General features: G+C 45.0%; 42 non-coding genes across 42 annotated transcripts; all 42 read right to left on the bottom strand.

The window, feature by feature from the left end:
• Positions 1-196: 196 nt before the first annotated feature.
• TRNAI-UAU (transfer RNA isoleucine (anticodon UAU)) lies at positions 197-288 on the bottom strand. Its single transcript is given in 2 exon segments — positions 197-232; positions 251-288. It is a non-coding gene; the product is annotated as a tRNA-Ile (tRNA).
• A 142-nt stretch (positions 289-430) lies between these two features.
• On the bottom strand, positions 431-522 carry TRNAK-UUU (transfer RNA lysine (anticodon UUU)). The gene is given in 2 exon segments: positions 431-466; positions 485-522. It is a non-coding gene; the product is annotated as a tRNA-Lys (tRNA).
• Positions 523-664: 142 nt separating this feature from the next.
• TRNAI-UAU (transfer RNA isoleucine (anticodon UAU)) lies at positions 665-756 on the bottom strand. Its single transcript is given in 2 exon segments — positions 665-700; positions 719-756. It is a non-coding gene; the product is annotated as a tRNA-Ile (tRNA).
• Positions 757-1,133: 377 nt separating this feature from the next.
• On the bottom strand, positions 1,134-1,225 carry TRNAI-UAU (transfer RNA isoleucine (anticodon UAU)). The gene is given in 2 exon segments: positions 1,134-1,169; positions 1,188-1,225. It is a non-coding gene; the product is annotated as a tRNA-Ile (tRNA).
• A 1,550-nt stretch (positions 1,226-2,775) lies between these two features.
• Positions 2,776-2,867, bottom strand: TRNAI-UAU (transfer RNA isoleucine (anticodon UAU)). The gene is given in 2 exon segments: positions 2,776-2,811; positions 2,830-2,867. It is a non-coding gene; the product is annotated as a tRNA-Ile (tRNA).
• A 378-nt stretch (positions 2,868-3,245) lies between these two features.
• TRNAI-UAU (transfer RNA isoleucine (anticodon UAU)) lies at positions 3,246-3,337 on the bottom strand. The gene is given in 2 exon segments: positions 3,246-3,281; positions 3,300-3,337. It is a non-coding gene; the product is annotated as a tRNA-Ile (tRNA).
• A 378-nt stretch (positions 3,338-3,715) lies between these two features.
• On the bottom strand, positions 3,716-3,807 carry TRNAI-UAU (transfer RNA isoleucine (anticodon UAU)). Its single transcript is given in 2 exon segments — positions 3,716-3,751; positions 3,770-3,807. It is a non-coding gene; the product is annotated as a tRNA-Ile (tRNA).
• Positions 3,808-4,420: 613 nt separating this feature from the next.
• TRNAI-UAU (transfer RNA isoleucine (anticodon UAU)) lies at positions 4,421-4,512 on the bottom strand. Its single transcript is given in 2 exon segments — positions 4,421-4,456; positions 4,475-4,512. It is a non-coding gene; the product is annotated as a tRNA-Ile (tRNA).
• Positions 4,513-4,655: 143 nt separating this feature from the next.
• Positions 4,656-4,747, bottom strand: TRNAI-UAU (transfer RNA isoleucine (anticodon UAU)). The gene is given in 2 exon segments: positions 4,656-4,691; positions 4,710-4,747. It is a non-coding gene; the product is annotated as a tRNA-Ile (tRNA).
• Positions 4,748-5,124: 377 nt separating this feature from the next.
• Positions 5,125-5,216, bottom strand: TRNAI-UAU (transfer RNA isoleucine (anticodon UAU)). Its single transcript is given in 2 exon segments — positions 5,125-5,160; positions 5,179-5,216. It is a non-coding gene; the product is annotated as a tRNA-Ile (tRNA).
• A 143-nt stretch (positions 5,217-5,359) lies between these two features.
• Positions 5,360-5,451, bottom strand: TRNAI-UAU (transfer RNA isoleucine (anticodon UAU)). Its single transcript is given in 2 exon segments — positions 5,360-5,395; positions 5,414-5,451. It is a non-coding gene; the product is annotated as a tRNA-Ile (tRNA).
• A 1,786-nt stretch (positions 5,452-7,237) lies between these two features.
• Positions 7,238-7,329, bottom strand: TRNAI-UAU (transfer RNA isoleucine (anticodon UAU)). The gene is given in 2 exon segments: positions 7,238-7,273; positions 7,292-7,329. It is a non-coding gene; the product is annotated as a tRNA-Ile (tRNA).
• Positions 7,330-7,706: 377 nt separating this feature from the next.
• On the bottom strand, positions 7,707-7,798 carry TRNAI-UAU (transfer RNA isoleucine (anticodon UAU)). The gene is given in 2 exon segments: positions 7,707-7,742; positions 7,761-7,798. It is a non-coding gene; the product is annotated as a tRNA-Ile (tRNA).
• Positions 7,799-7,941: 143 nt separating this feature from the next.
• Positions 7,942-8,033, bottom strand: TRNAI-UAU (transfer RNA isoleucine (anticodon UAU)). Its single transcript is given in 2 exon segments — positions 7,942-7,977; positions 7,996-8,033. It is a non-coding gene; the product is annotated as a tRNA-Ile (tRNA).
• A 612-nt stretch (positions 8,034-8,645) lies between these two features.
• On the bottom strand, positions 8,646-8,737 carry TRNAI-UAU (transfer RNA isoleucine (anticodon UAU)). The gene is given in 2 exon segments: positions 8,646-8,681; positions 8,700-8,737. It is a non-coding gene; the product is annotated as a tRNA-Ile (tRNA).
• A 2,256-nt stretch (positions 8,738-10,993) lies between these two features.
• On the bottom strand, positions 10,994-11,085 carry TRNAI-UAU (transfer RNA isoleucine (anticodon UAU)). Its single transcript is given in 2 exon segments — positions 10,994-11,029; positions 11,048-11,085. It is a non-coding gene; the product is annotated as a tRNA-Ile (tRNA).
• A 612-nt stretch (positions 11,086-11,697) lies between these two features.
• TRNAI-UAU (transfer RNA isoleucine (anticodon UAU)) lies at positions 11,698-11,789 on the bottom strand. The gene is given in 2 exon segments: positions 11,698-11,733; positions 11,752-11,789. It is a non-coding gene; the product is annotated as a tRNA-Ile (tRNA).
• A 612-nt stretch (positions 11,790-12,401) lies between these two features.
• On the bottom strand, positions 12,402-12,493 carry TRNAI-UAU (transfer RNA isoleucine (anticodon UAU)). Its single transcript is given in 2 exon segments — positions 12,402-12,437; positions 12,456-12,493. It is a non-coding gene; the product is annotated as a tRNA-Ile (tRNA).
• A 1,550-nt stretch (positions 12,494-14,043) lies between these two features.
• On the bottom strand, positions 14,044-14,135 carry TRNAI-UAU (transfer RNA isoleucine (anticodon UAU)). Its single transcript is given in 2 exon segments — positions 14,044-14,079; positions 14,098-14,135. It is a non-coding gene; the product is annotated as a tRNA-Ile (tRNA).
• Positions 14,136-14,513: 378 nt separating this feature from the next.
• TRNAI-UAU (transfer RNA isoleucine (anticodon UAU)) lies at positions 14,514-14,605 on the bottom strand. The gene is given in 2 exon segments: positions 14,514-14,549; positions 14,568-14,605. It is a non-coding gene; the product is annotated as a tRNA-Ile (tRNA).
• Positions 14,606-14,983: 378 nt separating this feature from the next.
• On the bottom strand, positions 14,984-15,075 carry TRNAI-UAU (transfer RNA isoleucine (anticodon UAU)). Its single transcript is given in 2 exon segments — positions 14,984-15,019; positions 15,038-15,075. It is a non-coding gene; the product is annotated as a tRNA-Ile (tRNA).
• Positions 15,076-15,453: 378 nt separating this feature from the next.
• On the bottom strand, positions 15,454-15,545 carry TRNAI-UAU (transfer RNA isoleucine (anticodon UAU)). Its single transcript is given in 2 exon segments — positions 15,454-15,489; positions 15,508-15,545. It is a non-coding gene; the product is annotated as a tRNA-Ile (tRNA).
• Positions 15,546-15,688: 143 nt separating this feature from the next.
• TRNAI-UAU (transfer RNA isoleucine (anticodon UAU)) lies at positions 15,689-15,780 on the bottom strand. The gene is given in 2 exon segments: positions 15,689-15,724; positions 15,743-15,780. It is a non-coding gene; the product is annotated as a tRNA-Ile (tRNA).
• Positions 15,781-16,627: 847 nt separating this feature from the next.
• TRNAI-UAU (transfer RNA isoleucine (anticodon UAU)) lies at positions 16,628-16,719 on the bottom strand. The gene is given in 2 exon segments: positions 16,628-16,663; positions 16,682-16,719. It is a non-coding gene; the product is annotated as a tRNA-Ile (tRNA).
• A 377-nt stretch (positions 16,720-17,096) lies between these two features.
• TRNAI-UAU (transfer RNA isoleucine (anticodon UAU)) lies at positions 17,097-17,188 on the bottom strand. The gene is given in 2 exon segments: positions 17,097-17,132; positions 17,151-17,188. It is a non-coding gene; the product is annotated as a tRNA-Ile (tRNA).
• A 143-nt stretch (positions 17,189-17,331) lies between these two features.
• On the bottom strand, positions 17,332-17,423 carry TRNAL-UAA (transfer RNA leucine (anticodon UAA)). The gene is given in 2 exon segments: positions 17,332-17,367; positions 17,386-17,423. It is a non-coding gene; the product is annotated as a tRNA-Leu (tRNA).
• A 143-nt stretch (positions 17,424-17,566) lies between these two features.
• On the bottom strand, positions 17,567-17,658 carry TRNAI-UAU (transfer RNA isoleucine (anticodon UAU)). The gene is given in 2 exon segments: positions 17,567-17,602; positions 17,621-17,658. It is a non-coding gene; the product is annotated as a tRNA-Ile (tRNA).
• Positions 17,659-17,801: 143 nt separating this feature from the next.
• On the bottom strand, positions 17,802-17,893 carry TRNAI-UAU (transfer RNA isoleucine (anticodon UAU)). Its single transcript is given in 2 exon segments — positions 17,802-17,837; positions 17,856-17,893. It is a non-coding gene; the product is annotated as a tRNA-Ile (tRNA).
• A 378-nt stretch (positions 17,894-18,271) lies between these two features.
• On the bottom strand, positions 18,272-18,363 carry TRNAI-UAU (transfer RNA isoleucine (anticodon UAU)). The gene is given in 2 exon segments: positions 18,272-18,307; positions 18,326-18,363. It is a non-coding gene; the product is annotated as a tRNA-Ile (tRNA).
• A 143-nt stretch (positions 18,364-18,506) lies between these two features.
• On the bottom strand, positions 18,507-18,598 carry TRNAI-UAU (transfer RNA isoleucine (anticodon UAU)). The gene is given in 2 exon segments: positions 18,507-18,542; positions 18,561-18,598. It is a non-coding gene; the product is annotated as a tRNA-Ile (tRNA).
• A 378-nt stretch (positions 18,599-18,976) lies between these two features.
• On the bottom strand, positions 18,977-19,068 carry TRNAI-UAU (transfer RNA isoleucine (anticodon UAU)). Its single transcript is given in 2 exon segments — positions 18,977-19,012; positions 19,031-19,068. It is a non-coding gene; the product is annotated as a tRNA-Ile (tRNA).
• A 377-nt stretch (positions 19,069-19,445) lies between these two features.
• Positions 19,446-19,537, bottom strand: TRNAI-UAU (transfer RNA isoleucine (anticodon UAU)). Its single transcript is given in 2 exon segments — positions 19,446-19,481; positions 19,500-19,537. It is a non-coding gene; the product is annotated as a tRNA-Ile (tRNA).
• A 143-nt stretch (positions 19,538-19,680) lies between these two features.
• On the bottom strand, positions 19,681-19,772 carry TRNAI-UAU (transfer RNA isoleucine (anticodon UAU)). The gene is given in 2 exon segments: positions 19,681-19,716; positions 19,735-19,772. It is a non-coding gene; the product is annotated as a tRNA-Ile (tRNA).
• A 143-nt stretch (positions 19,773-19,915) lies between these two features.
• On the bottom strand, positions 19,916-20,007 carry TRNAI-UAU (transfer RNA isoleucine (anticodon UAU)). Its single transcript is given in 2 exon segments — positions 19,916-19,951; positions 19,970-20,007. It is a non-coding gene; the product is annotated as a tRNA-Ile (tRNA).
• Positions 20,008-20,150: 143 nt separating this feature from the next.
• Positions 20,151-20,242, bottom strand: TRNAI-UAU (transfer RNA isoleucine (anticodon UAU)). The gene is given in 2 exon segments: positions 20,151-20,186; positions 20,205-20,242. It is a non-coding gene; the product is annotated as a tRNA-Ile (tRNA).
• Positions 20,243-20,855: 613 nt separating this feature from the next.
• On the bottom strand, positions 20,856-20,947 carry TRNAI-UAU (transfer RNA isoleucine (anticodon UAU)). The gene is given in 2 exon segments: positions 20,856-20,891; positions 20,910-20,947. It is a non-coding gene; the product is annotated as a tRNA-Ile (tRNA).
• A 143-nt stretch (positions 20,948-21,090) lies between these two features.
• TRNAI-UAU (transfer RNA isoleucine (anticodon UAU)) lies at positions 21,091-21,182 on the bottom strand. Its single transcript is given in 2 exon segments — positions 21,091-21,126; positions 21,145-21,182. It is a non-coding gene; the product is annotated as a tRNA-Ile (tRNA).
• A 143-nt stretch (positions 21,183-21,325) lies between these two features.
• Positions 21,326-21,417, bottom strand: TRNAI-UAU (transfer RNA isoleucine (anticodon UAU)). The gene is given in 2 exon segments: positions 21,326-21,361; positions 21,380-21,417. It is a non-coding gene; the product is annotated as a tRNA-Ile (tRNA).
• A 143-nt stretch (positions 21,418-21,560) lies between these two features.
• TRNAI-UAU (transfer RNA isoleucine (anticodon UAU)) lies at positions 21,561-21,652 on the bottom strand. The gene is given in 2 exon segments: positions 21,561-21,596; positions 21,615-21,652. It is a non-coding gene; the product is annotated as a tRNA-Ile (tRNA).
• Positions 21,653-21,795: 143 nt separating this feature from the next.
• Positions 21,796-21,887, bottom strand: TRNAI-UAU (transfer RNA isoleucine (anticodon UAU)). Its single transcript is given in 2 exon segments — positions 21,796-21,831; positions 21,850-21,887. It is a non-coding gene; the product is annotated as a tRNA-Ile (tRNA).
• A 378-nt stretch (positions 21,888-22,265) lies between these two features.
• TRNAI-UAU (transfer RNA isoleucine (anticodon UAU)) lies at positions 22,266-22,357 on the bottom strand. The gene is given in 2 exon segments: positions 22,266-22,301; positions 22,320-22,357. It is a non-coding gene; the product is annotated as a tRNA-Ile (tRNA).
• Positions 22,358-22,735: 378 nt separating this feature from the next.
• TRNAI-UAU (transfer RNA isoleucine (anticodon UAU)) lies at positions 22,736-22,827 on the bottom strand. Its single transcript is given in 2 exon segments — positions 22,736-22,771; positions 22,790-22,827. It is a non-coding gene; the product is annotated as a tRNA-Ile (tRNA).
• Between the last annotated feature and the right edge of the window lie 1,204 nt (positions 22,828-24,031).

Raw genomic sequence — 24,031 nt, 5'->3', positions numbered from 1 at the left:
TCACAAGAACTGTCGTGTAAGTACCGTGCGCTAACCAATTGCGCCACTGCGGAACACGGTCGCACGTAGGAGTCTTTCCTTTAGGACTGTTGTCTGCGCAAAACTTCAGTAAACACATTTTTTCGAGCCAGGCAGTCGCCAGCATTGAGTATACAATTAACCTCATGACTAAATATGAAAACTAATAAAAATTTCATTCCACAGGCGAGTCTCGAACTCACAACCTCGGCATAGCTGACGAGAACTGTCGTATAAGTACCGTGCGCTAACCAATTGCGCCACTGGGGAACACGTTTGCACGTAAGAGGGTTTCCTTTACGACTGTTGTCTCCACACAACTCCAGTAAACAAATGTTTCCGAACCAGGCAGTCGCCAGCATTGAGTATACAATAACCTCAAGCCTAAATATGAAAACTAATGAAAATTCCATTCCCCAGGTGAGGCTCAAACTCACAACCCCGGCATAGCTCACGAGAACTTACGTAAAGGTACCGTGCGCTAACCGATTGCGCCACTGGGGACACGGTCACACGTAGGAGTCTTTCCTTTAGGACTGTTGTCTGCGCAAAACTCCAGTAAACAAACGTTTTCGAGCCAGGCAGTCGCCAGCATTCAGTATACAATGAACCTCACGACTAAATATGAAAACTAATAAAAATTTCATTCCCCAGGTGAGGCTCGAACTCACAACCCCGGCATAGCTCACGAGAACTGTCGTATAAGTACCGTGCGCTAACCAATTGTGCCACTGGGGAAGACGGTCGCACGTAGGAGTCTTTCCTTTAGGACTGTTGTGTACACACAACTCCAGTAAACAAATGTTTTCAGGCTAGGCAGTCACCAGCATTGAGTATACAATTAAACGCATGACTTAATAGGGAAACTGATAAAAATGTCATTCCCCAGGTGAGGCTCGAACTCTCAACCCCCGCATAGCTCACGAGAACTGTCGCATAAGTACCGTGCGCTAACCAATTACGCCACTGGGGAACAAGGTCGCACGTAGGAGTCTTTCCTTCAGGACTGTTGTGTACACACAACTCCAGTAAACAAATGTTTCGAGCCAGGCAGTCACCAGCATTGAGTATACAATTAACCTCATGACTAATAATGAAAACTAATAAAAATTTCATTTCCCAGGTGAGGCTCGAACTCACAACCCCGGCATAGCTCACGAGAACTGTCGTATAAGTACCGTGCGCTAACCAATTGCGCCACTGGGGAACACGGTTGCACGTAAGAGTGTTTCCTTTAGGACTGTTCTCTACACACACCTCCAGTAAACAAATGTTTTCGAGCCAGGCAGTCGCCAGCATTGAGTATACAATTAACCTCATGACTAAATATGAAAACCAATAAAATTTTCATTCCCCAGGTGAGGCTCGAACTCACAATGTTGCATAGCTCACGAGAACTGTCGTATAAGTACCGTGCGCTAACCAATTGCGCCACTGGGGAACACGGTTGCACGTAAGAGTGTTTCCTTTAGGACTGTTGTCTACACACACCTCCAGTAAACAAATGTTTTCGAGCCAGGCAGTCGCCAGCATTGAGTATACAATTAACCTCATGACTAAATATGAAAACTAATAAAAATTTCATTCCCCAGGTGAGTCTCGAACTCACAACCCCGCATAGCTGACGAGAACTGTTGTATAGGTACCGTGCGCTAACCGATTGCGCCACTGGGGAACACGGTCGCACGTAGGAGTCTTTTCTTTAGGACTGTTGTCTCCACACAACTCCAGTAAACAATAGTTTTTGAGCTAGGCAGTCGCCAGCATTGAGTATACAATTAACCTCATGGCTAAATATGAAAACTAATAAAAATTTCACTCCCCAGGTGAGGCTCAAACTCACAACCCCGGCATAGCTCACGAGAACTGTCGTATAAGTATGGTGCGCTAACCAATTGCGCCACTGGGGAACACGGTTGCACATAGGAGTCTTTCCTTGAGGACTGTTGTCTGCGCAAGACTCCAGTAAACAAATGTTTTCGAGCCAGGCAGTCGCCAGCATTCAGTATACAATTAACCTCATGACTAAATATGAAACCTAATAAAATTTTCATTCCACAAGTGAGTCTCGAACTCACAACCCCGGCATAGCTGACGAGAACGGTTGTATAAGTACCGTGCGCTAACCGATTGCGCCACTGGGGAACACGGTCTCACGTAGGAGTCTTTTCTTTAGGACTGTTGTCTCCACACAACTCCAGTAAACAATAGTTTTCGAGCTAGGCAGTCGCCAGCATTGAGTATACAATTAACCTCATGGCTCAATATGAAAACTAATAAAAATTTCACTTCCCAGGTGAGGCTCAAACTCACAAACCCGGCATAGCTCACGAGAACTGTCGTATAAGTACCGTGCACTAACTAATTGCGCCACTGGGGAACACGGTCGGACGTAGGAGTCTTTTCTTTAGGACTGTTGTCTTCACACAACTCCAGTAAACAAATGTTTTCGAGCCAGGCAGTCTCCAGCATTGAGTATACAAATAACCTCATGACTAAATATGAAAACTAATAAAAATTTCATTCCACAGGTGAGTCTCGAACTCACAACCCCGCCATAGCTGACGAGAACTGTCGTATAAGTACCCTGCGCTAACCAATTGCGCCACTGGGGAACACGGTCGCACGTAGGAGTCTTTTCTTTAGGACTGTTGCCTACACACAACTCCAGTAAACAAATGTTTTCGAGCTAGGCAGTCGCCAGCATTGAGTATACAATTACCTCATGACTAATAATGAAAACGAATAAAAATTTCATTCCCCAGGTGAGGCTCGAACTCACAACCCCGGCATAGCTCACGAGAACGGTCGTATAAGTACCGTGCGCTAACCAATTGCGCCACTGGGGAACACGGTTGCACGTAAGAGTGTTTCCTTTAGGACTGTTGCCTACACACACCTCCAGTAAGCAAATGTTTTCGAGCAAGGCAGTCGCCAGCAGTGAGTATACAATTAACCTCATGACTAAATATGAAAACTAATAAAAATTTCATTCCACAGGTGAGTCTCGAACTCACAACCCCGGCATAGCTGACGAGAACTGTCGTATAAGTACCGTGCGCAAGCCAATTGCGCCACTGGGGAACACGGTCGAACGTAGGAGTCTTTTCTTTAGGACTGTTGCCTACACACAGCTCCAGTAAACAAATGTTTTCGAGCTAGGCAGTCGCCAGCATTGAGTATACAATTAACCTCATGACTAATAATGAAAACGAATAAAAATTTCATTCCCCAGGTGAGGCTCGAACTCACAACCCCGGCAAAGCTCACAAGAACTGTCGTATAAGTACCGTGCGCTAACCAATTGCGCCACTGGGGAACACGGTTGAACGTAAGAGTGTTTCCTTTAGGACTGTTGTCTACACACACCTCCAGTAAGCAAATGTTTTCGAGCAAGGCAGTCGCCAGCAGTGAGTATACAATTAACCTCATGACTGATAATGGAAACTAATAAGAATTTCATTCCCGAGGTGAGGCTCGAACTCACAATCCCGGCATAGCTCACGAGAACTGTCATATAGGTACCGTGCGCTAACCAATTGCGCCACTGGGGAACACGGTTGCACGTAAGAGTGTTTCCTTTAGGACTGTTGTCTACACACAACTCCAGTAAACAAATGTTTTCAGGCCAGGCTGTCGCCAGCATTGAGTATACAATTAACCTCATGACTAAATATGAAAACTAATAAAAATTTCATTCCCCAGGGGAGGCTCGAACTCACAACCCCGGCATAGCTCACGAGAACTGTCGTATAAGTACCGTGCGCTAACCAATTGCGCCACTGGGGAACACGGTTGCACATAAGAGTGTTTCCTTTAGGACTGTTGTCTACACACAACTCCAGTAAACAAATGTTTTCGGGCCAAGCTGTCGACAGCATTGAGTATACAATTAACCTCATGGCTAAATATGAAAACTAATAAAAATTTCATTCCCCAGGTGATGCTTGAACTCAAAACCCCGGCATAGCTCACGAGAACTGTCGTATAAGTACCGTGCGTTAACCAATTGCGCCACTGGGGAACATGGTTGCACGTAAGAGTGTTTCCTTTAGGACTGTTCTCTACACACACCTCCAGTAAACAAATGTTTTCGAGTCAGGCAGTCGTCAGCATTTAGTATACAATTAACCTCATGACTAAATATGAAATCTAATAAAAATTTGATTCCATAGGTGAGGCTCGATCTCACAACCCCGGCATAGCTCACGAGAACTGTCGTATAAGTACCGTGTGCTAACTAATTGCGCCACTGGGGAACACAGTCGCACGTAGGAGTCTTTCCTTTAGGACTGTTGTCTACACACAACTCCAGTAAACAAATGTTTTCGAGCCAGGCAGTCGCCAGCATTGAGTATACAATTAACCTCATGACTAAATATGAAAACTAATAAAAATTTCAGTCCCCAGGTGAGGCTCGAACTCACAACCCCGGCATAGCTCACGAGAACTGTCGTATAAGTACCGTGCGCTAACCAATTGCGCCACTGGAGAACGCGGTTGCACGTAAGAGTGTTTCCTTTAGGACTGTTGTCTACACACACCTCCGGTAAACAAATGTTTTCGAGCCAGGCAGTCGCCAGCATTGAGTATACAATTAACCTCATGTAAAAATATGAAAACTAATAAAAACTTCATTCCCCAGGTGAGGCTCGAACTCACAACCCCGGCATAGCTCACGAGAACTGTCGTATAAGTACCGTGCGCTAACCAATTGCGCCACTGGGGAACACGGTTGCTTGTAAAAGTGTTTCCTTTAGGACTGTTGTCTACACACAACTCCAGTAAACAAATGTTTTCAGGCTAGGCAGTTGCCAGCATTGAGTATACAATTACCTCATGGCTAAATATGAAAACTAATAAAAATTTCACTCCCCAGGCGAGGCTCAAACTCACAACCCCGGCTTAGCTCACAAGAACTGTCGTGTAAGTACCGTGCGCTAACCAATTGCGCCACTGCGGAACACGGTCGCACGTAGGAGTCTTTCCTTTAGGACTGTTGTCTGCGCAAACCTCCAGTAAACAAATTTTTTCGAGCCAGGCAGTCGCCAGCATTGAGTATACAATTAACCTCATGACTAAATATGAAAACTAATAAAAATTTCATTCCACAGGCGAGTCTCGAACTCACAACCTCGGCATAGCTGACGAGAACTGTCGTATAAGTACCGTGCGCTAACCAATTGCGCCACTGGGGAACACGGTCGCACGTAGGAGTCTTTTCTTTAGGACTGTTGTCTACACACAACTCCAGTAAACAAATGTTTTCGAGCTAGGCAGTCGCCAGCATTAAGTATACAATTAACCTCATGTAAAAATATGAAAACTAATAAAAACTTCATTCCCCAGGTGAGGCTCGAACTCACAACCCCGGCATAGCTCACGAGAACTGTCGTATACGTACCGTGCGCTAACCAATTGCGCCACTGGGGAACACGGTTGCACGTAAGAGTGTTTCCTTTAGGACTGTTGTCTGCACACACCTCCAGTAAACAAATGTTTTCGAGCTAGGCAGTTGCCAGCATTGAGTATACAATTACCTCATGGCTAAATATGAAAACTAATAAAAATTTCACTCCCCAGGCGAGGCTCAAACTCACAACCCCGGCATAGCTCACAAGAACTGTCGTGTAAGTACCGTGCGCTAACCAATTGCGCCACTGCGGAACACGGTCGCACGTAGGAGTCTTTCCTTTAGGACTGTTGTCTGCGCAAAACTCCAGTAAACAAATTTTTTCGAGCCAGGCAGTCGCCATCATTGAGTATACAATTAACCTCATGACTAAATATGAAAACTAATAAAAATTTCATTCCACAGGCGAGTCTCGAACTCACAACCTCGGCATAGCTGACGACAACTGTCGTATAAGTACCGTGCACTAACCAATTGCGCCACTGGGGAACACGTTTGCACGTAAGAGGGTTTCCTTTACGACTGTTGTCTCCACACAACTCCAGTAAACAAATGTTTCCGAACCAGGCAGTCGCCAGCATTGAGTATACAATTAACCTCAAGCCTAAATATGAAAACTAATGAAAATTCCATTCCCCAGTTGAGGCTCAAACTCACAACCCCGGCATAGCTCACGAGAACTTTCGTAAAGGTACCGTGCGCTAACCGATTGCGCTACTGGGGACACGGTCACACGTAGGAGTCTTTCCGTTAGGACTGTTGTCTGCGCAAAACTCCAGTGAACAAACGTTTTCGAGCCAGGCAGTCGCCAGCATTCAGTATACATTGAACCTCACGACTAAATATGAAAACTGATAAAAATTTCATTCCCCATGTGAGGCTCGAACTCTCAACCCCCGCATAGCTCACGAGAACTGTCGTATAAGTACCGTGCGCTAACCAATTACGCCACTGGGGAACAAGGTCGCACGTAGGAGTCTTTCCTTTAGGACTGTTGTGTACACACAACTCCAGTAAACAAATGTTTTCGAGCCAGGCAGTCGCCAGCATTGAGTATACAATATACCTCATGACTAAATATGAAAACTAATAAAAATTTCAATCCCCAGGTGAGGCTCGAACTCACAACCCCGGCATAGCTCACGAGAACTGTCGTATAAGTACCGTGCGCTAACCACTTGCGCCACTGTGGAACATGGTTGCACGTAAGAGTGTTTCCTTTAGGACTGTTGCCTACACACACCTCCAGTAAACAAATGTTTTCGAGCCAGGCAGTCGCCAGCATTGAGTATACAATTAACCTCATGACTAAATATGAAAACTAATAAAAATTTTATTCCCCAGGTGAGGCTCGAACTCACAACCCCGGCATAGCTCACGAGAACTGTCGTATAAGTACCGTGCGCTAACTAATGGCGCCACTGGGGAACACGGTTGCACGTAAGAGTGTTTCCTTTACAACTGTTGTCTACACACTCCTCCAGTAAACAAATGTTTTCGAGCCAGGCAGTCGCCAGCATTCAGTATACAATTAACCTCATGACTAAGTATGAAAACCAATAAAAATGTTATTCCCCAGGTGGGGCTACGAACTCACAACCCCGGGATAGCTCACGAGAACTGTCGTATAAGTACCGTGCGCTAACCAATTGCGCCACTGGAGAACACGGTTGCACGTAAGAGTGTTTCCTTTAGGACTGTTGTCTCCACACAATTCTAGTAAACAAATGTTTTCGAGCCAGGCAGTCGCCAGCATTGAGTATACAATTACCTCATGTAAAATTATGAAAACTAATAAAAACTTCATTCCCCAGGTGAGGCTCGAACTCACAACCCCGGCATAGCTCACGAGAACTGTCGTATACGTACCGTGCGCTAACCAATTGCGCCACTGGGGAACACGGTTGCACGTAAAAGTGTTTCCTTTAGGACTGTTGTCTACACACACCTCCAGTAAGCAAATGTTTTCCAGCCAGGCAGTCGCCAGAATTGAGTATACAATTAACCTCATGACTAATAATGAAAACTAATAAAAATTTCATTTCCCAGGTGAGGCTCGAACTCACAACCCCGGCATAGCTCACGAGAACTGTCGTATAACTACCGTGCGCTAACCAATTACGCCACTGCGAACACGGTTTCACGTAAGAGTGTTTCCTTTAGGACTGTTGTCTACACACACCTCCAGTAAACAAATGTTTTCGAGCCAGGCAGTCGCCAGCATTGAGTATACAATTAACCTCATGACTAATAATGAAAACTAATAAAAATTTCATTCCCCAGGTGAGGCTCGAACTCACAACCCCGGCATAGCTCACGAGAACTGTCGTATAAGTACCGTGCACTAACTAATTGCGCCACTGGGGAACACGGTTGCACGTTAGAGTGTATCCTTTAGGACTGTTGTCTACACACACCTCCAGTAAACAAATGTTTTCGAGCCAGGCAGTCGCCAGCATTGAGTATACAATTAACCTCATGACTAAATATGAAAACCAATGAAAATTTCATTCCCCAGGTGAGGCTCGAACTCACAACCCTGGCATAGCTCACGAGAACTGTCGTATAAGTACCGTGCGCTAACCAATTGCGCCACTGGGGAACACGGTTTCACGTTAGAGTGTTTCCTTTACGACTGTTGTCTACACACACCTCCAGTAAACAAATGTTTTCGAGCAAGGCAGTCGCCAGCATTGCCTATACAGTTGACCTTATGACTAAATATGAAAACTAATAAAAATTTCATTCCCCATGTGAGGCTCGAACTCACAACCCCGGGATAGCTCACGAGAACTGTCGTATAAGTATGGTGCGCTAACCAATTGCGCCACTGGGGAACACGGTTGCACGTAAGAGTGTTTCCTTTAGGACTGTTGTCTACACACACCTCCAGTAAACAAATGTTTTCGAGCCAGGCAGTCGCCAGCATTGAGTATACAATTAACCTCATGACTAAATATGAAAATTAATAAAAATTTCATTCCCCAGGTGAGTCTCGAACTCACAACCCCGGCAGAGCTCACGAGAACTGTCGTATAAGTACCGTGCGCTAACCAATTGCGCCACTGCGAACACGGTTTCACGTAAGAGTGTTTCCTTTAGGACTGTTGTCTACACACACCTCCAGTAAACAAATGTTTTCGAGCCAGGCAGTCGCCAGCATTGAGTATACAATTAACCTCATGACTAATAATGAAAACTAATAAAAATTTCATTCCCCAGGTGAGGCTCGAAATCACAACCCCGGCATTGCTCACGAGAACTGTCGTATAAGTACCGTGCGCTCACCAATTGCGCCACTGGGGAACACGGTTGCACGTAAGAGTGTTTCCTTTAGGACTGTTCTCTACACACACCTCCAGTAAACAAATGTTTTCGAGCCAGGCAGTCGCCAGCATTGAGTATACAATTAACCTCATGACTAAATATGAAAACCAATAAAGTTTTCATTCCCCAGGTGAGGCTCGAACTCACAATGTTGCATAGCTCACGAGAACTGTCGTATAAGTACCGTGCGCTAACCAATTGCGCCACTGGGGAACACGGTTGCACGTAAGAGTGTTTCCTTTAGGACTGTTGTCTACACACACCTCCAGTAAACAAATGTTTTCGAGCCAGGCAGTCGCCAGCATTGAGTATACAATTAACCTCATGACTAAATATGAAAACTAATAAAAATTTCATTCCCCAGGTGAGTCTCGAACTCACAACCCCGCATAGCTGACGAGAACTGTTGTATAGGTACCGTGCGCTAACCGATTGCGCCACTGGGGAACACGGTCGCACGTAGGAGTCTTTTCTTTAGGACTGTTGTCTCCACACAACTCCAGTAAACAATAGTTTTTGAGCTAGGCAGTCGCCAGGATTGAGTATACAATTAACCTCATGGCTAAATATGAAAACTAATAAAAATTTCACTCCCCAGGTGAGGCTCAAACTCACAACCCCGGCATAGCTCACGAGAACTGTCGTATAAGTATGGTGCGCTAACCAATTGCGCCACTGGGGAACACGGTTGCACATAGGAGTCTTTCCTTGAGGACTGTTGTCTGCGCAAGACTCCAGTAAACAAATGTTTTCGAGCCAGGCAGTCGCCAGCATTCAGTATACAATTAACCTCATGACTAAATATGAAACCTAATAAAATTTTCATTCCACAAGTGAGTCTCGAACTCACAACCCCGGCATAGCTGACGAGAACGGTTGTATAAGTACCGTGCGCTAACCGATTGCGCCACTGGGGAACACGGTCTCACGTAGGAGTCTTTTCTTTAGGACTGTTGTCTCCACACAACTCCAGTAAACAATAGTTTTCGAGCTAGGCAGTCGCCAGCATTGAGTATACAATTAACCTCATGGCTCAATATGAAAACTAATAAAAATTTCACTTCCCAGGTGAGGCTCAAACTCACAAACCCGGCATAGCTCACGAGAACTGTCGTATAAGTACCGTGCACTAACTAATTGCGCCACTGGGGAACACGGTCGGACGTAGGAGTCTTTTCTTTAGGACTGTTGTCTACACACAACTCCAGTAAACAAATGTTTTCGAGCCAGGCAGTCTCCAGCATTGAGTATACAAATAACCTCATGACTAAATATGAAAACTGATAAAAATTTCATTCTCCATGTGAGGCTCGAACTCTCAACCCCCGCATAGCTCACGAGAACTGTCGTATAAGTACCGTGCGCTAACCAATTACGCCACTGGGGAACAAGGTCGCACGTAGGAGTCTTTCCTTTAGGACTGTTGTGTACACACAACTCCAGTAAACAAATGTTTTCGAGCCAGGCAGTCGCCAGCATTGAGTATACAATATACCTCATGACTAAATATGAAAACTAATAAAAATTTCAATCCCCAGGTGAGGCTCGAACTCACAACACCGGCATAGCTCACGAGAACTGTCGTATAAGTACCGTGCGCTAACCACTTGCGCCACTGTGGAACATGGTTGCACGTAAGAGTGTTTCCTTTAGGACTGTTGCCTACACACACCTCCAGTAAACAAATGTTTTCGAGCCAGGCAGTCGCCAGCATTGAGTATACAATTAACCTCATGACTAAATATGAAAACTAATAAAAATTTTATTCCCCAGGTGAGGCTCGAACTCACAACCCCGGCATAGCTCACGAGAACTGTCGTATAAGTACCGTGCGCTAACTAATGGCGCCACTGGGGAACACGGTTGCACGTAAGAGTGTTTCCTTTACAACTGTTGTCTACACACTCCTCCAGTAAACAAATGTTTTCGAGCCAGGCAGTCGCCAGCATTCAGTATACAATTAACCTCATGACTAAATATGAAAACCAATAAAAATGTTATTCCCCAGGTGGGGCTACGAACTCACAACCCCGGGATAGCTCACGAGAACTGTCGTGTAAGTACCGTGCGCTAACCAATTGCGCCACTGGAGAACACGGTTGCACGTAAGAGTGTTTCCTTTAGGACTGTTGTCTCCACACAATTCTAGTAAACAAATGTTTTCGAGCCAGGCAGTCGCCAGCATTGAGTATACAATTACCTCATGTAAAATTATGAAAACTAATAAAAACTTCATTCCCCAGGTGAGGCTCGAACTCACAACCCCGGCATAGCTCACGAGAACTGTCGTATACGTACCGTGCGCTAACCAATTGCGCCACTGGGGAACACGGTTGCACGTAAAAGTGTTTCCTTTAGGACTGTTGTCTACACACACCTCCAGTAAGCAAATGTTTTCCAGCCAGGCAGTCGCCAGAATTGAGTATACAATTAACCTCATGACTAATAATGAAAACTAATAAAAATTTCATTTCCCAGGTGAGGCTCGAACTCACAACCCCGGCATAGCTCACGAGAACTGTCGTATAACTACCGTGCGCTAACCAATTACGCCACTGCGAACACGGTTTCACGTAAGAGTGTTTCCTTTAGGACTGTTGTCTACACACACCTCCAGTAAACAAATGTTTTCGAGCCAGGCAGTCGCCAGCATTGAGTATACAATTAACCTCATGACTAATAATGAAAACTAATAAAAATTTCATTCCCGAGGTGAGGCTCGAACTCACAACCCCGGCATAGCTCACGAGAACTGTCGTATAAGTACCGTGCGCTAACTAATTGCGCCACTGGGGAACACGGTTGCACGTTAGAGTGTATCCTTTAGGACTGTTGTCTACACACACCTCCAGTAAACAAATGTTTTCGAGCCAGGCAGTCGCCAGCATTGAGTATACAATTAACCTCATGACTAAATATGAAAACCAATAAAAATTTCATTCCCCAGGTGAGGCTCGAACTCACAACCCTGGCATAGCTCACGAGAACTGTCGTATAAGTACCGTGCGCTAACCAATTGCGCCACTGGGGAACACGGTTTCACGTTAGAGTGTTTCCTTTACGACTGTTGTCTACACACACCTCCAGTAAACAAATGTTTTCGAGCAAGGCAGTCGCCAGCATTGCCTATACAGTTGACCTTATGACTAAATATGAAAACTAATAAAAATTTCATTCCCCATGTGAGGCTCGAACTCACAACCCCGGGATAGCTCACGAGAACTGTCGTATAAGTATGGTGCGCTAACCAATTGCGCCACTGGGGAACACGGTTGCACGTAAGAGTGTTTCCTTTAGGACTGTTGTCTACACACACCTCCAGTAAACAAATGTTTTCGAGCCAGGCAGTCGCCAGCATTGAGTATACAATTAACCTCATGACTAAATATGAAAATTAATAAAAATTTCATTCCCCAGGTGAGTCTCGAACTCACAACCCCGGCATAGCTCACGAGAACTGTGGTATAAGTACCGTGCGCTAACCAATTGCGCCACTGCGAACACGGTTTCACGTAAGAGTGTTTCCTTTAGGACTGTTGTCTACACACACCTCCAGTAAACAAATGTTTTCGAGCCAGGCAGTCGCCAGCATTGAGTATACAATTAACCTCATGACTAATAATGAAAACTAATAAAAATTTCATTCCCCAGGTGAGGCTCGAAATCACAACCCCGGCATTGCTCACGAGAACTGTCGTATAAGTACCGTGCGCTCACCAATTGCGCCACTGGGGAACACGGTTGCACGTAAGAGTGTTTCCTTTAGGACTGTTCTCTACACACACCTCCAGTAAACAAATGTTTTCGAGCCAGGCAGTCGCCAGCATTGAGTATACAATTAACCTCATGACTAAATATGAAAACCAATAAAATTTTCATTCCCCAGGTGAGGCTCGAACTCACAATGTTGCATAGCTCACGAGAACTGTCGTATAAGTACCGTGCGCTAAATAATTGCGCCACTGGGGAACACGGTTGCACGTAAGAGTGTTTCCTTTAGGACTGTTGTCTACACACACCTCCAGTAAACAAATGTTTTCGAGCCAGGCAGTCGCCAGCATTGAGTATACAATTAACCTCATGACTAAATATGAAAACTAATAAAAATTTCATTCCCCAGGTGAGTCTCGAACTCACAACCCCGCATAGCTGACGAGAACTGTTGTATAGGTACCGTGCGCTAACCGATTGCGCCACTGGGGAACACGGTCGCACGTAGGAGTCTTTTCTTTAGGACTGTTGTCTCCACACAACTCCAGTAAACAATAGTTTTTGAGCTAGGCAGTCGCCAGCATTGAGTATACAATTAACCTCATGGCTAAATATGAAAACTAATAAAAATTTCACTCCCCAGGTGAGGCTCAAACTCACAACCCCGGCATAGCTCACGAGAACTGTCGTATAAGTATGGTGCGCTAACCAATTGCGCCACTGGGGAACACGGTTGCACATAGGAGTCTTTCCTTGAGGACTGTTGTCTGCGCAAGACTCCAGTAAACAAATGTTTTCGAGCCAGGCAGTCGCCAGCATTCAGTATACAATTAACCTCATGACTAAATATGAAACCTAATAAAATTTTCATTCCACAAGTGAGTCTCGAACTCACAACCCCGGCATAGCTGACGAGAACGGTTGTATAAGTACCGTGCGCTAACCGATTGCGCCACTGGGGAACACGGTCTCACGTAGGAGTCTTTTCTTTAGGACTGTTGTCTCCACACAACTCCAGTAAACAATAGTTTTCGAGCTAGGCAGTCGCCAGCATTGAGTATACAATTAACCTCATGGCTCAATATGAAAACTAATAAAAATTTCACTTCCCAGGTGAGGCTCAAACTCACAAACCCGGCATAGCTCAGGAGAACTGTCGTATAAGTACCGTGCACTAACTAATTGCGCCACTGGGGAACACGGTCGGGCGTAGGAGTCTTTTCTTTAGGACTGTTGTCTACACACAACTCCAGTAAACAAATGTTTTCGAGCCAGGCAGTCTCCAGCATTGAGTATACAAATAACCTCATGACTAAATATGAAAACTAATAAAAATTTCATTCCACAGGTGAGTCTCGAACTCACAACCCCGCCATAGCTGACGAGAACTGTCGTATAAGTACCCTGCGCTAACCAATTGCGCCACTGGGGAACACGGTCGCACGTAGGATTCTTTTCTTTAGGACTGTTGCCTACACACAACTCCAGTAAACAAATGTTTTCGAGCTAGGCAGTCGCCAGCATTGAGTATACAATTACCTCATGACTAATAATGAAAACGAATAAAAATTTCATTCCCCAGGTGAGGCTCGAACTCACAACCCCGGCATAGCTCACGAGAACGGTCGTATAAGTACCGTGCGCTAACCAATTGCGCCACTGGGGAACACGGTTGCACGTAAGAGTGTTTCCTTTAGGACTGTTGCCTACACACACCTCCAGTAAGCAAATGTTTTCGAGCAAGGCAGTCGCCAGCAGTGAGTATACAATTAACCCCATGACTAAATATGAAAACTAATAAAAATTTCATTCCACAGGTGAGTCTCGAACTCACAACCCCGGCATAGCTGACGAGAACTGTCGTATAAGTACCGTGCGCAAGCCAATTGCGCCACTGGGGAACACGGTCGAACGTAGGAGTCTTTTCTTTAGGACTGTTGCCTACACACAACTCCAGTAAACAAATGTTTTCGAGCTAGGCAGTCGCCAGCATTGAGTATACAATTAACCTCATGACTAATAATGAAAACGAATAAAAATTTCATTCCCCAGGTGAGGCTCGAACTCACAACCCCGGCAAAGCTCACAAGAACTGTCGTATAAGTACCGTGCGCTAACCAATTGCGCCACTGGGGAACACGGTTGAACGTAAGAGTGTTTCCTTTAGGACTGTTGTCTACACACACCTCCAGTAAGCAAATGTTTTCGAGCAAGGCAGTCGCCAGCAGTGAGTATACAATTAACCCCATGACTAAATATGAAAACTAATAAAAATTTCATTCCACAGGTGAGTCTCGAACTCACAACCCCGGCATAGCTGACGAGAACTGTCGTATAAGTACCGTGCGCAAGCCAATTGCGCCACTGGGGAACACGGTCGAACGTAGGAGTCTTTTCTTTAGGACTGTTGCCTACACACAACTCCAGTAAACAAATGTTTTCGAGCTAGGCAGTCGCCAGCATTGAGTATACAATTAACCTCATGACTAATAATGAAAACGAATAAAAATTTCATTCCCCAGGTGAGGCTCGAACTCACAACCCCGGCAAAGCTCACAAGAACTGTCGTATAAGTACCGTGCGCTAACCAATTGCGCCACTGGGGAACACGGTTGCACATAAGAGTGTTTCCTTTAGGACTGTTGTCTACACACACCTCCAGTAAGCAAATGTTTTCGAGCAAGGCAGTCGCCAGCAGTGAGTATACAATTAACCTCATGACTGATAATGGAAACTAATAATAATTTCATTCCCGAGGTAAGGCTCGAACTCACAATCCCGGCATGGCTCACGAGAACTGTCGTATAAGTACCGTGCGCTAACAAATTGCGCCACTGGGGAACACGGTTGCACGTAAGAGTGTTTCCTTTAGGACTGTTGTGTACACACAACTCCAGTAAACAAATGTTTTCGAGCCAGGCAGTCGCCAGCATTGAGTATACAATATACCTCATGACTAATTATGAAAACTAATAAAAATTTCATTCCCCAGGTGAGGCTCGAACTCACAACCCCGGCATAGCTCACGAGAACTGTCGTATAAGTACCGTGCGCTAACCAATTGCGCCACTGGGGAACACGGTTGCACGTAAGAGTGTTTCCTTTAGGACTGTTGTCTACACACACCTCCAGTAAACAAATGTTTTCGAGCCAGGCAGTCACCAGCATTGAGTATACAATTAACCTCATGACTAAATATGAAAACTAATAAAAATTTTATTCCCCAGGTGAGGCTCGAACTCACAACCCCGGCATAGCTCACGAGACTTGTCGTATAAGTACCGTGCGCTAACCAATAGCGCCACTGGGGAACATGGTTGCACGTAAGAGTGTTTCCTTTACAACTGTTGTCTACACACAACTCCAGTAAACAAATGTTTTCGAGCCAGGCAATCGCCAGCATTGAGTATACAACTAACCTCATGACTAAATATGAAAACTAATAAAAATTTCATTCCACAGGTGAGTCTCGAACTCACAATTCCGGCATAGCTGACGAGAGCTGTCGTATAAGTACCGTGCGCTAACCAATTGCGCCACTGGGGAACACGGTCGCACGTAGGAGTCTTTTCTTTAGGACTGTTGTCTACACACAACTCCAGTAAACAAATGTTTTCGAGCCAGGCAGTCGCCAGCATTGAGTATACACTTAACCTCATGACTAAATATGAAAACTAATAAAAATTTCATTCCACAGGTGAGTCTCGAACTCACAATCCCGGCATAGCTGACGAGAACTGTCGTATAAGTACCGTGCGCAAACCAATTGCGCCACTGGGGAACACGGTCGCACGTAGGAGTCTTTCCTTTAGGACTGTTGTCTACACACAACTCCAGTAAACAAATGTTTTCAGGCCAGGCAGTCGCCTGCATTGAGTATACAATTACCTCATGGCTAAATATGAAAACTAATAAAAATTTCACTCCCCAGGCGAGGCTCAAACTCACAAACCCGGCATAGCTCACGAGAACTGTCATGTAAGTACCGTGCGCTAACCAATTGCGCCACTGCGGAACACGGTCTCACGTAGGAGTCTTTCCTTTAGGACTGTTGTCTGCGCAAAACTCCAGTAAACAAATTTTTTCGAGCCAGGCAGTCGCCAGCATTGAGTATACAATTAACCTAATGTATAAATATGAAAACTAATAAAAACTTCATTCCCCAGGTGAGGCTCGAACTCACAACCCCGGCATAGCTCACGAGAACTGTCGTATACGTACCGTGCGCTAACCAATTGCGCCACTGGGGAACACGGTTGCACGTAAGAGATTTTCCTTTAGGACTGTTGTCTACACACACCTCCAGTAAACAAATGTTTTCGAGCCAGGCAGTCGCCAGCATTGAGTATACAACTAACCTCATGACTAATAATGAAAACTAGTGAAATTTTATTCCCCAGGTGAGGCTCGAACTCACAACCCCTGCATAGCTCACGAGAACTGTCATGTAAGTACCGTGCGCTAACCAATTGCGCCACTGCGGAACACGGTCTCACGTAGGAGTCTTTCCTTTAGGACTGTTGTCTGCGCAAAACTCCAGTAAACAAATTTTTTCGAGCCAGGCAGTCGCCAGCATTGAGTATACAATTAACCTAATGTATAAATATGAAAACTAATAAAAACTTCATTCCCCAGGTGAGGCTCGAACTCACAACCCCGGCATAGCTCACGAGAACTGTCGTATACGTACCGTGCGCTAACCAATTGCGCCACTGGGGAACACGGTTGCACGTAAGAGATTTTCCTTTAGGACTGTTGTCTACACACACCTCCAGTAAACAAATGTTTTCGAGCCAGGCAGTCGCCAGCATTGAGTATACAATTAACCTCATGACTAATAATGAAAACGAATAAAAATTTCATTCCCCAGGTGAGGCTCGAACTCACAACCCCGGCATAGCTCACGAGAACTGTCGTTTAAGTACCGTGCGCTAACCAATTGCGCCACTGGGGAACACGGTTGCACGTAAGAGTGTTTCCTTTAGGACTGTTGTCTGCACACACCTCCAGTAAGGAAATGTTTTCGAGCAAGGCAGTCGCCAGCAGTGAGTATACAATTAACCACATGACTAAATATGAAAACTTATAAAAATTTCATTCCACAGGTGAGTCTCGAACTCACAACCCCGGCATAGCTGACGAGAACTGTCGTATAAGTACCGTGCGCTAACCAATTGCGCCACTGGGGAACACGGTCGCACGTAGGAGTCTTTTCTTTAGGACTGTTGCCTACACACAACTCCAGTAAACAAATGTTTTCGAGCTAGGCAGTCGCCAGCATTGAGTATACAATTAACCTCCAGACTAATAATGAAAACGAATAAAAATTTCATTCCCCAGGTGAGGCTCGAACTCACAACCCCGGCATAGCTCACGAGAACTGTCGTATAAGTACCGTGCGCTAACAAATTACGCCACTGGGGAACACGGTTGAACGTAAGAGTGTTTCCTTTAGGACTGTTGTCTACACACACCTCCAGTAAGCAAATGTTTTCGAGAGAGGCAGTCGCCAGCAGTGAGTATACAATTAACCTCAAGACTGATAATGGAAACTAATAAGAATTTCATTCCTGAGGTAAGGCTCGAACTCACAATCCCGGCATGGCTCACGAGAACTGTCGTATAAGTACCGTGCGCTAACAAATTGCGCCACTGGGGAACACGGTTGCACGTAAGAGTGTTTCCTTTAGGACTGTTGTGTACACACAACTCCTTTAAACAAATGTTTTCGAGCCAGGCAGTCGCCAGCATTGAGTATACAATATACCTCATGACTAATTATGAAAACTAATAAAAATTTCATTCCCCAGGTGAGGCTCGAACTCACAACCCCGGCATAGCTCACGAGAACTGTCGTATAAGTACCGTGCGCTAACCAATTGCGCCACTGGGGAACACGGTTGCACGTAAGAGTGTTTCCTTTAGGACTGTTGTCTACACACACCTCCAGTAAACAAATGTTTTCGAGCCAGGCAGTCACCAGCATTGAGTATACAATTAACCTCATGACTAAATATGAAAACTAATAAAAATTTTATTCCCCAGGTGAGGCTCGAACTCACAACCCCGGCATAGCTCACGAGACTTGTCGTATAAGTACCGTGCGCTAACCAATAGCGCCACTGGGGAACATGGTTGCACGTAAGAGTGTTTCCTTTACAACTGTTGTCTACACACAACTCCAGTAAACAAATGTTTTCGAGCCAGGCAATCGCCAGCATTGAGTATACAACTAACCTCATGACTAAATATGAAAACTAATAAAAATTTCATTCCACAGGTGAGTCTCGAACTCACAATTCCGGCATAGCTGACGAGAGCTGTCGTATAAGTACCGTGCGCTAACCAATTGCGCCACTGGGGAACACGGTCGCACGTAGGAGTCTTTTCTTTAGGACTGTTGTCTACACACAACTCAAGTAAACAAATGTTTTCGAGCCAGGCAGTCACCAGCATTGAGTATACAATTAACCTCATGACTAAATATGAAAACTAATAAAAATTTCATTCCACAGGTGAGTCTCGAACTCACAACCCCGGCATAGCTGACGAGAACTGTCGTATAAGTACCGTGCGCTAACCAATTGCGCCACTGGGGAACACGGTCGCACGTAGGAGTCTTTCCTTTAGGACTGTTGTCTACACACAACTCCAGTAAACAAATGTTTTCAGGCCAGGCAGTCGCCTGCATTGAGTATACAATTACCTCATGGCTAAATATGAAAACTAATAAAAATTTCACTCCCCAGGCGAGGCTCAAACTCACAAACCCGGCATAGCTCACGAGAACTGTCATGTAAGTACCGTGCGCTAACCAATTGCGCCACTGCGGAACACGGTCTCACGTAGGAGTCTTTCCTTTAGGACTGTGTTCGGCGCAAAACTCCAGTAAACAAATTTTTTTGAGCCAGGCAGTCGCCAGCATTGAGTATACAATTAACCTAATGTATAAATATGAAAACTAATAAAAACTTCATTCCCCAGGTGAGGCTCGAACTCACAACCCCGGCATAGCTCACGAGAACTGTCGTATACGTACCGTGCGCTAACCAATTGCGCCACTGGGGAACACGGTTGCACGTAAGAGATTTTCCTTTAGGACTGTCGTCTACACACACCTCCAGTAAACAAATGTTTTCGAGCCAGGCAGTCGCCAGCATTGAGTATACAACTAACCTCATGACTAATAATGAAAACTAGTAAAAATTTTATTCCCCAGGTGAGGCTCGAACTCACAACCCCGGCATAGCTCACGAGAACTGTCGTATAAGTACCGTGCGCTAACCAATTGCACCACTGGGGAACACGGTTGCACGTAAGAGTGTTTCCTTCAGGACTGTTGTCTACACACACCTCCAGTAAACACATGTTTTCGAGCCAGGCAGTCACCAGCATTGAGTATACAATTAACCCCATGACTAATAATGAAAACTAATAAAAATTTCATTCCCCAGGTGAGGCTCGAACTCACAACCCCGGCATAGCTCACGAGAACTGTGGTATAAGTACCGTGCGCTAACCAACTGCGCCACTGGGGAACACGGTTGCACGTAAAAGTGTTTCCTTTAGGACTGTTGTCTACACACACCTCCAGTAAACAAATGTTTTCGAGCCAGGCAGTCGCCAGCATTGAGTATACAATTAACCTCATGACTAAATATGAAAACCAATAAAAATTTCATTCCCCAGGTGAGGCTCGAACTCACAACCCCGGCATAGCTCACGAGAACTGTCGTATAAGTACCGTGCGCTAACCAATTGCGCCACTGGGGAACACGGTTTCACGTTAGAGTGTTTCCTTTACGACTGTGTTCTACACACACCTCCAGTAAACAAATGTTTTCGAGCCAGGCAGTCGCCAGCATTGCGTATACAGTTAACCTCATGACTAAATATGAAAACTAATAAAAATTTCATTCCCCAGGTGAGGCTCGAACTCACAACCCCGGAATAGCTCACGAGAACTGTCGTATAAGTATGGTGCGCTAACCAATTGCGCCACTGGGGAACACGGTCGCACGTAGGAGTCTTTTCTTTAGGACTGTTGTCTCCACACAACTCCAGTAAACAAATGTTTTCGAGCTAGGCAGTCGACAGCATTGAGCATACAATTAACCTCATGACTAAATAGGAAAACTAATAAAAATTTCATTCCCCAGGTGAGGCTCGAACTCTGAACCCCCGCATAGCTCACGAGAACTGTCGTATAAGTACCGTGCGCTAACCAATTGCACCACTGGGGAACACGGTTGCACGTAAGAGTGTTTCCTTTAGGAATGTTGTCTACACACACGTCCAGTAAGCAATTGTTTTCGAGCCAGGCAGTCGCCAGCATTGAGCATACAAATAACCTCATGACTAATAATGAAAACTAATAAAAATTTCATTCCCCAGGTGAGGCTCGACCTCACAACCCCAGCATAGCTCACGAGGACTGTCGTATAAGTACCGTGCGCTAACCAATTGCGCCACTGGGGAACACGGTCGCACGTAGGAGTCTTTCCTTTAGGACTGTTGTCTACACACACCTCCAGTAAAGAAATGTTTTCGAGCCAGGCAGTCGCCAGCATTGAGTATACAATTAACCTCATGACTAATAATGAAAACAAATAAAAATTTCATTCCCCAGGTGAGGCTCGAACTCACAACCCCGGCATAGCACACGAAAACTGTCGTATAAGTACCGTGCGCTAACCAATTGCGCCACTGGGGAACACGGTTTCACGTTAGAGTGTTTCCTTTACGACTGTTGTCTACACACACCTCCAGTAAACAAATGTTTTCGAGCCAGGCAGTCGCCAGCATTGCGTATACAGTTAACCTCATGACTAAATATGAAAACTAATAAAAATTTCATTCCCCAGGTGAGGCTCCAACTCACAACCCCGGCATAGCTCACGAGAACTGTCGTATAAGTACCGTGCGCTAACCAATTGCGCCACTGGGGAACACGGTTGCACGTAAGAGTGTTTTCTTTAGGACTGTTGTCTACACACACCTCCAGTAAAGAAATGTTTTCGAGCCAGGCAGTCGCCAGCATTGAGTATACAATTAACCTCATGACTAAATATGAAAACCAATAAAAATTTCATTCCCCAGGTGAGGCTCGAACTCACAACCCCGGCATAGCTCACGAGAACTGTCGTATAAGTACCGTGCGCTAACCAATTGCGCCACTGGGGAACACGGTTTCACGTAAGAGTGTTTCCTTTAGGACTGCTGTCTACACACAACTCTAGTAAACAAATGTTTTCGGGCCAGGCTGTCGCCAGCATTGAGTATACAATTAACCTCATGACTAAATATGAAAACTATAAAAAATTTCATTCCCCAGGTGAGGCTCGAACTCACAACCCCGGCATAGCTCACGAGAACTGTCGTATAAGTACCGTGCGCTAACCAATTGCGCCACTGGGGATCACGGTTGCACGCAAGAGTGTTTCTTTTAGGACTGTTGTCTACACACACCTCCAGTAAACAAATGTTTTCGACCCAGGCAGCCGCCAGCATTGAGCATACAATTAACCTCATGACTAATAATGAAAACTAATAAAAATTTCATTCACGAGGTGAGGCTCGAACTCACAACCCTTGCATAGCTCACGAGAACTGTCGTATAAGTTCCATGCGCTAACCAATTGCGCCACTGGGGAACACGGTTGAACGTAAGAGTGTTTCCTTTAGGACTGTTGTCTACACACACCTCCAGTAAACAAATGTTTTCGAGCCAGGCAGTCGCCAGCATTGAGTATACAATTAACCTTATGACTAAATATGAAAACTAATAAAAATTTCATTCCCCAGGTGAGGCTCGAACTCACAACCCCGACATAGCTCACGAGAACTGTCGTATAAGTACCGTGCGCTAACCAATTGCGCCACTGGGGAACACGGTTGCACGTAAGAGTGTTTCCTTTAGGACTGTTGTCTACACACAACTTCAGTAAACAAATGTTTTCGGGCCAGGCTGTCGCCAGCATTGAGTATACAATTAACCTCATGACTAATAATGAAACCTAATAAAAATTTCATTTTCCAGGTGAGGCTCGAACTCACAACCCTGGCATAGCTCACGAGAACTGTCGTATAAGTACCGTGCGCTAACCAATTGCGCCACTGGGGAACACGGTCGCACGTAAGAGTGTTTCCTTTAGGACTGTTGTCTACACACACCTCCAGTAAATAAATGTTTTCGAGCCAGGCAGTCGCAGGCATTGAGTATACAATTAACCTCATGACTAAATATGAAAACTAATAAAAATTTCATTCCCCAGGTGAGGCTCGAACTCACAACGCCGGCATAGCTCACGAGAACTGTCGTATAAGTACCGTGCGCTAACCAATTGCGCCACTGGGGAACACGGTTGCACGTAAGAGTGTTTCCTCTAGGACTGTTGTCTACACACAACTTCAGTAAACAAATGTTTTCGAGCCAGCAAGTCGCCAGCATTGAGTATACAATTAACCTCATGACTAATTATGAAAACTAATAAAAGCTTCATTCCCCAGGTGATGCTCGAGCTCACAACCCCGGCATAGCTCACGATAACGGTCGTATAAGTACCGTGCGCTAACCAATTGCGCCACTGGGGAATACGGCTGCCCGTAGGAGTGTTTCCTTTTGGACTGTTGTCTACACACCACTCCAGGTAACAAATGTTTTTGAGCCAGGAAGTCGCCAGCATTGAGTATACAAGCTCATGAGTAAACATGAAAAGTAATAAAAATTCATTACCCAGGTGAGGCTCGAACTCACAACGCCGGCTTAGCTGACGAAAACTGTCGTATAATTACCATGCGCTAACCCATTGCGCCACTGGTTTTCTTTTCTTTATTTAAAACCTGTTCATAGCTATACAGACATTAGACAGCCGAGATGGTATCAGCCCCAGCCGAAAAATTAAAATGTGCAATGTGCGAGTGTATCTTGTTGATAGTATAAATTAGTAATATTTGATCGCAGCTTATTGTTCAAAGACAGGTAACCACTCTGGTGGTTCAATAAAAGATTTGAACAGTTCTATAATGAACAGAATGTTTTCTTTAAAATATTCACTAGCAGGCCTTACATTTACATCTAGATTTTGAAAAGCCATTAGTGTTTTCTACACACTATGCATGCACAGTAGCATCACCATGTCGTAGGGCACCCATCCTGTACCTTCGAATGGTAAAAACCGGATACTGAGTTGAGGTAATGGGAATTCCTTTTTGAATGTCTCTTGCAGAATATTCCAAAGGAAGACAGAGAACGAGAAATCCAGGAAACTATAATCAATTGTTTCCGGTTTTTGCGGATGTAGCAGTTTACGCCCCAAGGTAAAAATATTCCCTGGTCTTTAACCACGGTTTTACAGGAAGCGTGCCTGTGTGTAGCATGAAGAAACATGTTTTTGTGGTAGCTCTCACTGGCATTCGTTTAACTCTCTGTAAAACATTCTTTTCGTTACCCAGTAAATATCTTGCCTTGTATCTTGGAACAGGACATGTAACATCAACCAAATCTCTGTACAATTGCTTTTTTCTGACAGAAATCAAATATTTTAGCAAAAATGTGCTCTC

The sequence above is a fragment of the Rhipicephalus microplus genome, chromosome 8 (genome assembly GCF_043290135.1).
Source record: "Rhipicephalus microplus isolate Deutch F79 chromosome 8, USDA_Rmic, whole genome shotgun sequence".
In the NCBI taxonomy this organism is placed as follows: Eukaryota; Metazoa; Arthropoda; class Arachnida; order Ixodida; family Ixodidae; genus Rhipicephalus; species Rhipicephalus microplus.
Note: the sequence above shows the minus strand (reverse complement) of the source record. Positions and strands in the feature narration are given on the sequence as shown.